The sequence below is a fragment of the Arachis hypogaea genome, chromosome 15, assembly GCF_003086295.3.
Source record: "Arachis hypogaea cultivar Tifrunner chromosome 15, arahy.Tifrunner.gnm2.J5K5, whole genome shotgun sequence".
Taxonomy (NCBI): Eukaryota; Viridiplantae; Streptophyta; class Magnoliopsida; order Fabales; family Fabaceae; genus Arachis; species Arachis hypogaea.
The window spans coordinates 124,723,668-124,729,982 of record NC_092050.1 but is presented as its reverse complement, the minus strand read 5'-3'; the positions used below and the strand labels follow the sequence as shown (position 1 = coordinate 124,729,982).

The following is a 6,315-nucleotide window of genomic DNA, read 5'->3' as shown; positions in this document are numbered from 1 at the left end:
TTGAGGCTAACAACTTTGAGTTAAAGCCTCAATTCATTGCATATAGAGGCATCTGCTCTAATGCTTCAGCCAGGGGGATATTAATCTCCAACTTCTTGAAGACTTCAAGGAATTTGGGGAAGTATTGATCCTTGATCTCCTTGTTGAACCTTTGAAGATATGGCAAAGGAGGTGGGAAAGCTTTCACCACCTGCTTCTGTCCTTAAGATGGTTCCTCCATTACTTGCTTCCCTTTCCTTGAATTTTGTGGCTGGTCACCCTTTTCTTTAAGCTTCTCTTGATCTTGCTTACTTGCTGTCATCTCTTCTTTGTTGTTAGCCTCATTTTTCTCAGTTGGCCTCTTGTCATTCTCCATAGGCTTCTTGTTGGCTTCTTTGTCATTCACCAAGGTCCTTCCACTCCTTAATTGGATAGCTTTGCACTCTTCTTTGGGATTCGGAATGGTATCACTGGGGAGTGAGCTTGTTGGCCTTTCAATCACAGCTTGCTTGGACAATTGTCCAATCTGCCTTTCTAAATTTCTCATTGAGGCCTCATGGTTCTTGCTGCTCATCTCCTGGTACTTCATCATCTTTTCCATCAGTATCTCCAAGTTGGAGATCCTTTGAGCATCTTGTGGTATCTGTGGCTGATTATGGGATGTTGAGGGTGGATGATAATTATTTTGGTTAGTGGCTGGGTTATTAGGTGGATAGTAGCTGGAATTGGGGTGGTTGTTTTGGGGGTTTTCTATATGGATTATGGTTAGTATTTTGCTGGTTATTGTGATTGGTGTTTCTTGAGTTGTTTTGGTTTGAATTTCTTTGCCATGGCTACTGGTTTTGATTCTGGTTGTCTCCCCATCTCAAGTTGGGATGGTTCTTCCAAGAGGGGTTATATGTGTCTCCATGGAATTCATTCTGGCTGGATCCTTGGTTGTGCATGTAGTTCACTTGTTTCTGCTGCTGATCTTCACCACTTTCCTCATTTTGTCCCCACCTAGCTGGTGGTTGATTGGTGACATTCACTGATGCAACTTGTAAGCTATCAATCCTCTTAGCCATCTACTTAAATTATTGCTGGATTTGCTGCTGCATTACCTTGTTTTGAGCTAGAATGGTGTCCACACCTTCCAACTCTAGGACTCCTTTCCTTTGGGCTGGTTGGCGTTGTCTTTGATGGGCAAAGAAGTATTGATTGTTTGCCACTATATCAATGAGGTTTTGGGCTTCCTCTGCTGTCTTCATTAATTGCAAAGAACCTCCTGCTGAGTGATCTAGTGCTTCCTGAGCTTTTAGAGTTAATCCTTCATAGAAATTATGGAGTATGTCCCATTCATTAAACATTTCAGGGGGACACTTCCTAATCAGGGCCTTGTATCTTTCCCATGCCTCATAGAGAGATTCAGCATCCATCTGTGTGAATGTTTGCACCTCTGTCTTCAATCTAATAATCCTTTGAGGTGGGTAGAATTTGGCCAGGAATTTACTCACTAGATCCTCCCAGCTAGTGATGCTTTCTTGTGGAAAGGCTTCAAGCCATTGATGCCAGGGCATTTTGGCCAGTTTCACTTACTTTTTCTTTACTGTTTTAGGGTAGTTTCATGCATTTTCTTAGGAAATAAGCAAGTTTTGGGTAGAATTTCACTTAAATTTTGATGAGCGGATAATTTATACGCTTTTTGGCATAGTTTTTAGTATGTTTTTAGTAGGATTCAACTACTTTTAGGGATGTTTTCATTAGTTTTTATGTTAAATTCACATTTCTGGACTTTACTATGAGTTTGTGTGTTTTTCTATGATTTCAGGTATTTTCTGGCTGAAATTGAGGGACTTGAGCAAAAATCAGATTCAGAGGTTGAAGAAGGACTGCTGATGCTGTTGGATTCTGACCTCCCTGCACTCAAAATGGATTTTCTAGAGCTACAGAACTCGAAATGGCGCGCTTCCAATTGCACTGGAAAGTAGACATCCAGGGCTTTCCAGAACTATATAATAGTCCATACTTTGGCCAAGAATAGATGACGTAAACTGGCGTTCAACGCCAGCTTTCTGCCCATATCTGGCGTCCAGCGCCAGAAAAGGAGCCAAAACCAGAGTTGAACGCCAGAAATGGCACAAAAACTGGCGTTCAACTCCACAAATGACCTCTACACGTGCAACACTCAAGCTCAGCCCAAGCACACACCAAGTGGGCCCTGGAAGTGGATTTATGCATCAATTACTTACTCATGTAAACCCTAGTAGCTAGTTTACTATAAATAGGACCTTTTACTATTGTATTTGATATCTTTGATCAGTCCTATGCTATCTTAGATCAGAGGGGCTGGCCATCTCGGCCATGCCTGGACCTCCACTTATGTATTTTCAACGGTAGAGTTTCTGCACTCCATAGATTAAGGTGTGGAGCTCTGCTGTTCCTCAAAGATTAATGCAAAGTACTACTGTTTTCTATTCAATTCATCTTATTTCGCTTCTAAGATATCCATTCGCACCCAAGAACGTGATGGAGGTGATGATTATGTGTGACGCTCATCACCATCCTCCCCTATGAACACGTGCCTGATAAACACTCCCGTTCTACATGAATTAAGCTAGAATGAATATCTCTTAGATCTCTTAATCAGAATCTTCATGGCGTAAGCTGGAATGATGGCGGAATTCATGAGAGTCCGGAAAGTCTAAACCTTGTCTATGGTATTCTGAGTAGGATTCAATGATTGAATGACTGTGACGAGCTTCAAACTCGCAATTGCTGGGCGTTAGTGACAGACGCAAAAGGATAGTAAATCCTATTCCAGCATGATCGAGAACTGACAGATGAATAGTCGTGCCGTGATAGGGTGCGTTGATCATTTTCACTGAGAGGATAAGATGAAGCCATTGACAAGGGTGATGCCTCCAGACGATTAGCTGTGCCGTGACAGGGCACTGGACCATTTTCCCGAGAGATGACCGAAAGTAGCCGTTGACAATGGTGATGTATCACATAAAGCCAGCCATGGAAAGGAGTAAGACTGATTGGATGAAGATAGCAGGAAAGCATAGGTTCAGAGGAACGAAAGCATCTCCATACGCTTATCTGAAATTCTCACCAGTAATTTACATAAGTATTTCTATCCCTATCCTATTATTTAATTTCGAAAACCATATCACCATTTTATATCTGCCTGACTGAGATTTACAAGGTGACCATAGCTTGCTTCATACCAACAATCTCCATGGGATTCGACCCTTACTCACGTAAGGTATTACTTGGACGACCCAGTGCACTTGCTGGTTAGTTATGCGAAGTTGTGAAGATATGTTTAGACCATGGTTTTGTGCATCCGTTTTTGGTGCCATTGCCAGGGAAAGAAAGAGCCATGAATTTTACATAATCAAAGTGTAATCACGATTCCGCGTACCAAGTTGCTCACGTTGCCAGGGATTGTTTGAGCCTGGACATCACAATTTCGTGCACCAAGTTTTTGGCGCTGTTGCCGGGGATTGTTCGAGTTTGGACAACTGACGGTTCATCTTGTTGCTCAGATTAGGTAATTTTCTTTTTGTTTTGTTTTCAAAAAAAAATTTGTCAAAAATCTTTCAAAAATTTCTCCTTTGTTTTCGAAAAAAAAATTTTAAATAAAAATGTTTTCAAAAAAATAAATTATTCTATGGCTTCAGAATTTTTAAGAATGAATTCTAGTGTTTCATGAAGCATGTTGAAGCCTATCTGGCTGTAAAGCCATACCCAAACTCCTTTGGGATTGGCCTTCAACTAATCACCTCAGTGGAGCCATGCCCAATCCTTCTGGATAGGGTATGTCAGGCTTGTCATGTCTGAATTACACTCATATTTTTATTAAAGCTTGGCTGGCTATTAAGCCATGCCTGACCATTTGATTGGAGCTTTAAGACTAACATGGCTAGATTCCTGGAATTCATATTAAAAATTTTGGAATCCTTATTTTTCCTTTTAATTTTCGAAAAATATAAAATAAAAATCCAAAAAAATTAGAAAATCATAAAAATCAAAAATATTTCATGTTTCTTGTTTGAGTCTTGAGTCATGTTATAAGTTTGGTGTCAATTGCATATTCATCTTGCATTTTTCGAAAATTCATGCATTCATAGTGTTCTTCATGATCTTCAAGTTGTTCTTGGTAAGTCTTCTTGTTTGATCTTGATGATTTTTTGTTTTGTGTTATATGGTGTTTTTCATATGCATTCTTGAATTCTTAGTGTCTAAGCATTAAAGAATTCTAAGTTTGGTGTCTTGCATGTTTTCCTTGCATTAAAGATTTTTCAAAATTGTGTCTTTGATGTTCATCTTGACATTCATAGTGTTCTTGGTGTTCATCTTGACATTCATAGCATTCTTGCATTCATCACATGTTTTGATCTAAAAAGTTCATGCATTGCATAATTTTCATGTTTTCCTCTTTCATCATAAAAATTCAAAAATCAAAAAAATATCTTTCCCTTTTTCTCTCTTAAAATTTCAAAAATTAGATTTGACTTTTTCAAAAAATTTTAAAATCAAGTTGTTTTTATGAGTCAAATCAAATTTTCATTTTAAAAATCCTATCTTTTTCAAAATCTTTTTCAAAAATCAAATCTTTTTCATTTTTTCTTAGTTATTTTCGAAAATTTCAAAAATATTTTTCAAAAATCTTTTTCTTATTTTTATATCAAATTTTCGAAAATAACAATAACAATTAATGTTTTGATTCAAAAATTTCAAGTTTGTTACTTGCTTGTTAAGAAAGATTCAAACTTTAAGTTCTAGAATCATATCTTGTGATTTCTTGTGAATCAAGTCATTAATTGTGATTTTAAAAATCAAATCTTTTTCAAAAATAATTTCAATCACATCTTTTTCAAAAATATCTTCTTATCTTATCTTTTTCAAAATTTGATTTCAAAATATCTCTTCTAACTTCTTATCTCATCTTTTCAAAATTGATTTTCAAAATTTGTTTCAACTAACTAACTAACTTTTTGTTTGTTTCTTATCTTTTTCAAAACTACCTAACTAACTCTCTCTCTCTCTAATTTTCGAAAATATCTTCCCCCTTTTTCAAAAAAATTTCTTTTTAATTAAACTAATTATTTTATTCTTTATTTGAATTTTCGAAAATTACTAACCTTTTTCAAAAACTATTTTCGAAAATCACTAACTCTTTTTCAAAAATAATTTTCGAAAATTCTCTCCTTCTCTCTTATCTTATTCTATTTATTCATTCATTAACTAACATCTCTTCCTCACATCATCACCAAATTCGAACCCCCTCTTCTATCTGTGTTCGAATTTCTTATTCTTTTCTTCTACTAACAATAAGGAACCTCTTTACTGTGACATAGAGGATTCCTCTTCTGTTCTTGTTTTCTTCTCTTTCTTATGAGCAGGGACAGAGAAAAAGGCATTCTTGTTGAAGCTGATCCAGAACCTGAAAGGACTCTGAAAAGGAAACTAAGAGAAGCTAAATTACAACAATCCAGAGATAACTTGATTGAAAATTTCGAACAAGTAAAGGAGATGGCAGCCGAACCCAACAACAATGCAAGGAGAATGCTTGGTGACTTTACTGCACCAAATTCCAATTTACATGGAAGAAGCATCTCCATTCCTACCATTGGAGCAAACAACTTTGAGCTGAAACCTCAATTAGTTTCTCTGATGCAGCAGAACTGCAAGTTTCATGGACTTCCATCTGAAGATCCTTTTCAGTTCTTAACTGAATTCTTGCAGATATGTGATACTGTAAAGACTAATGGAGTAGATCCTGAAGTCTACAGGCTCATGCTTTTCCCTTTTACTGTAAGAGACAGAGCTAGACTCTGGTTGGATTCTCAACCTAAGGATAGCCTGAACTCATGGGATAAGCTGGTCAAGGCTTTCTTAGCCAAGTTCTTTCCTCCCCAAAAGCTTAGTAAGATTAGAGTGGACGCTCAGACCTTCAGACAGAAAGAAGGTGAATCCCTCTATGAAGCTTGGGAGAGATACAAAGGACTGACCAAAAAGTGTCCTACTGACATACTTTCAGAATGGACCATCCTGGATATCTTCTATGATGGTCTGTCTGACTTAGCTAAGATGTCATTGGATACCTCTGCAGGTGGATCCATACACCTAAAGAAAACGCCTGCAGAAGCTCAAGAACTCATTGACATGGTTGCTAACAACCAGTTCATGTACACTTCTGAGAGGAATCCTGTGAATAATGGGACGCCTATGAAGAAGGGAGTTCTTGAGATTGATACTCTGAATGCCATATTGGCTCAGAATAAAATATTGACTCAGCAAATCAATATGATTTCTCATAGTCTGAATGGAATGCAAGCTGCATCCAAC

At 37.4% G+C, this 6,315-nt stretch overlaps 1 non-coding gene across 1 annotated transcript; it reads right to left on the bottom strand.

Annotated features, from left to right (window-relative positions):
* Positions 1–5,895: 5,895 nt before the first annotated feature.
* LOC112753386 (small nucleolar RNA R71) lies at positions 5,896–6,004 on the bottom strand. Its single transcript, XR_003177775.1, has one exon. It is a non-coding gene; the product is annotated as a small nucleolar RNA R71 (small nucleolar RNA).
* Positions 6,005–6,315: the final 311 nt, after the last annotated feature.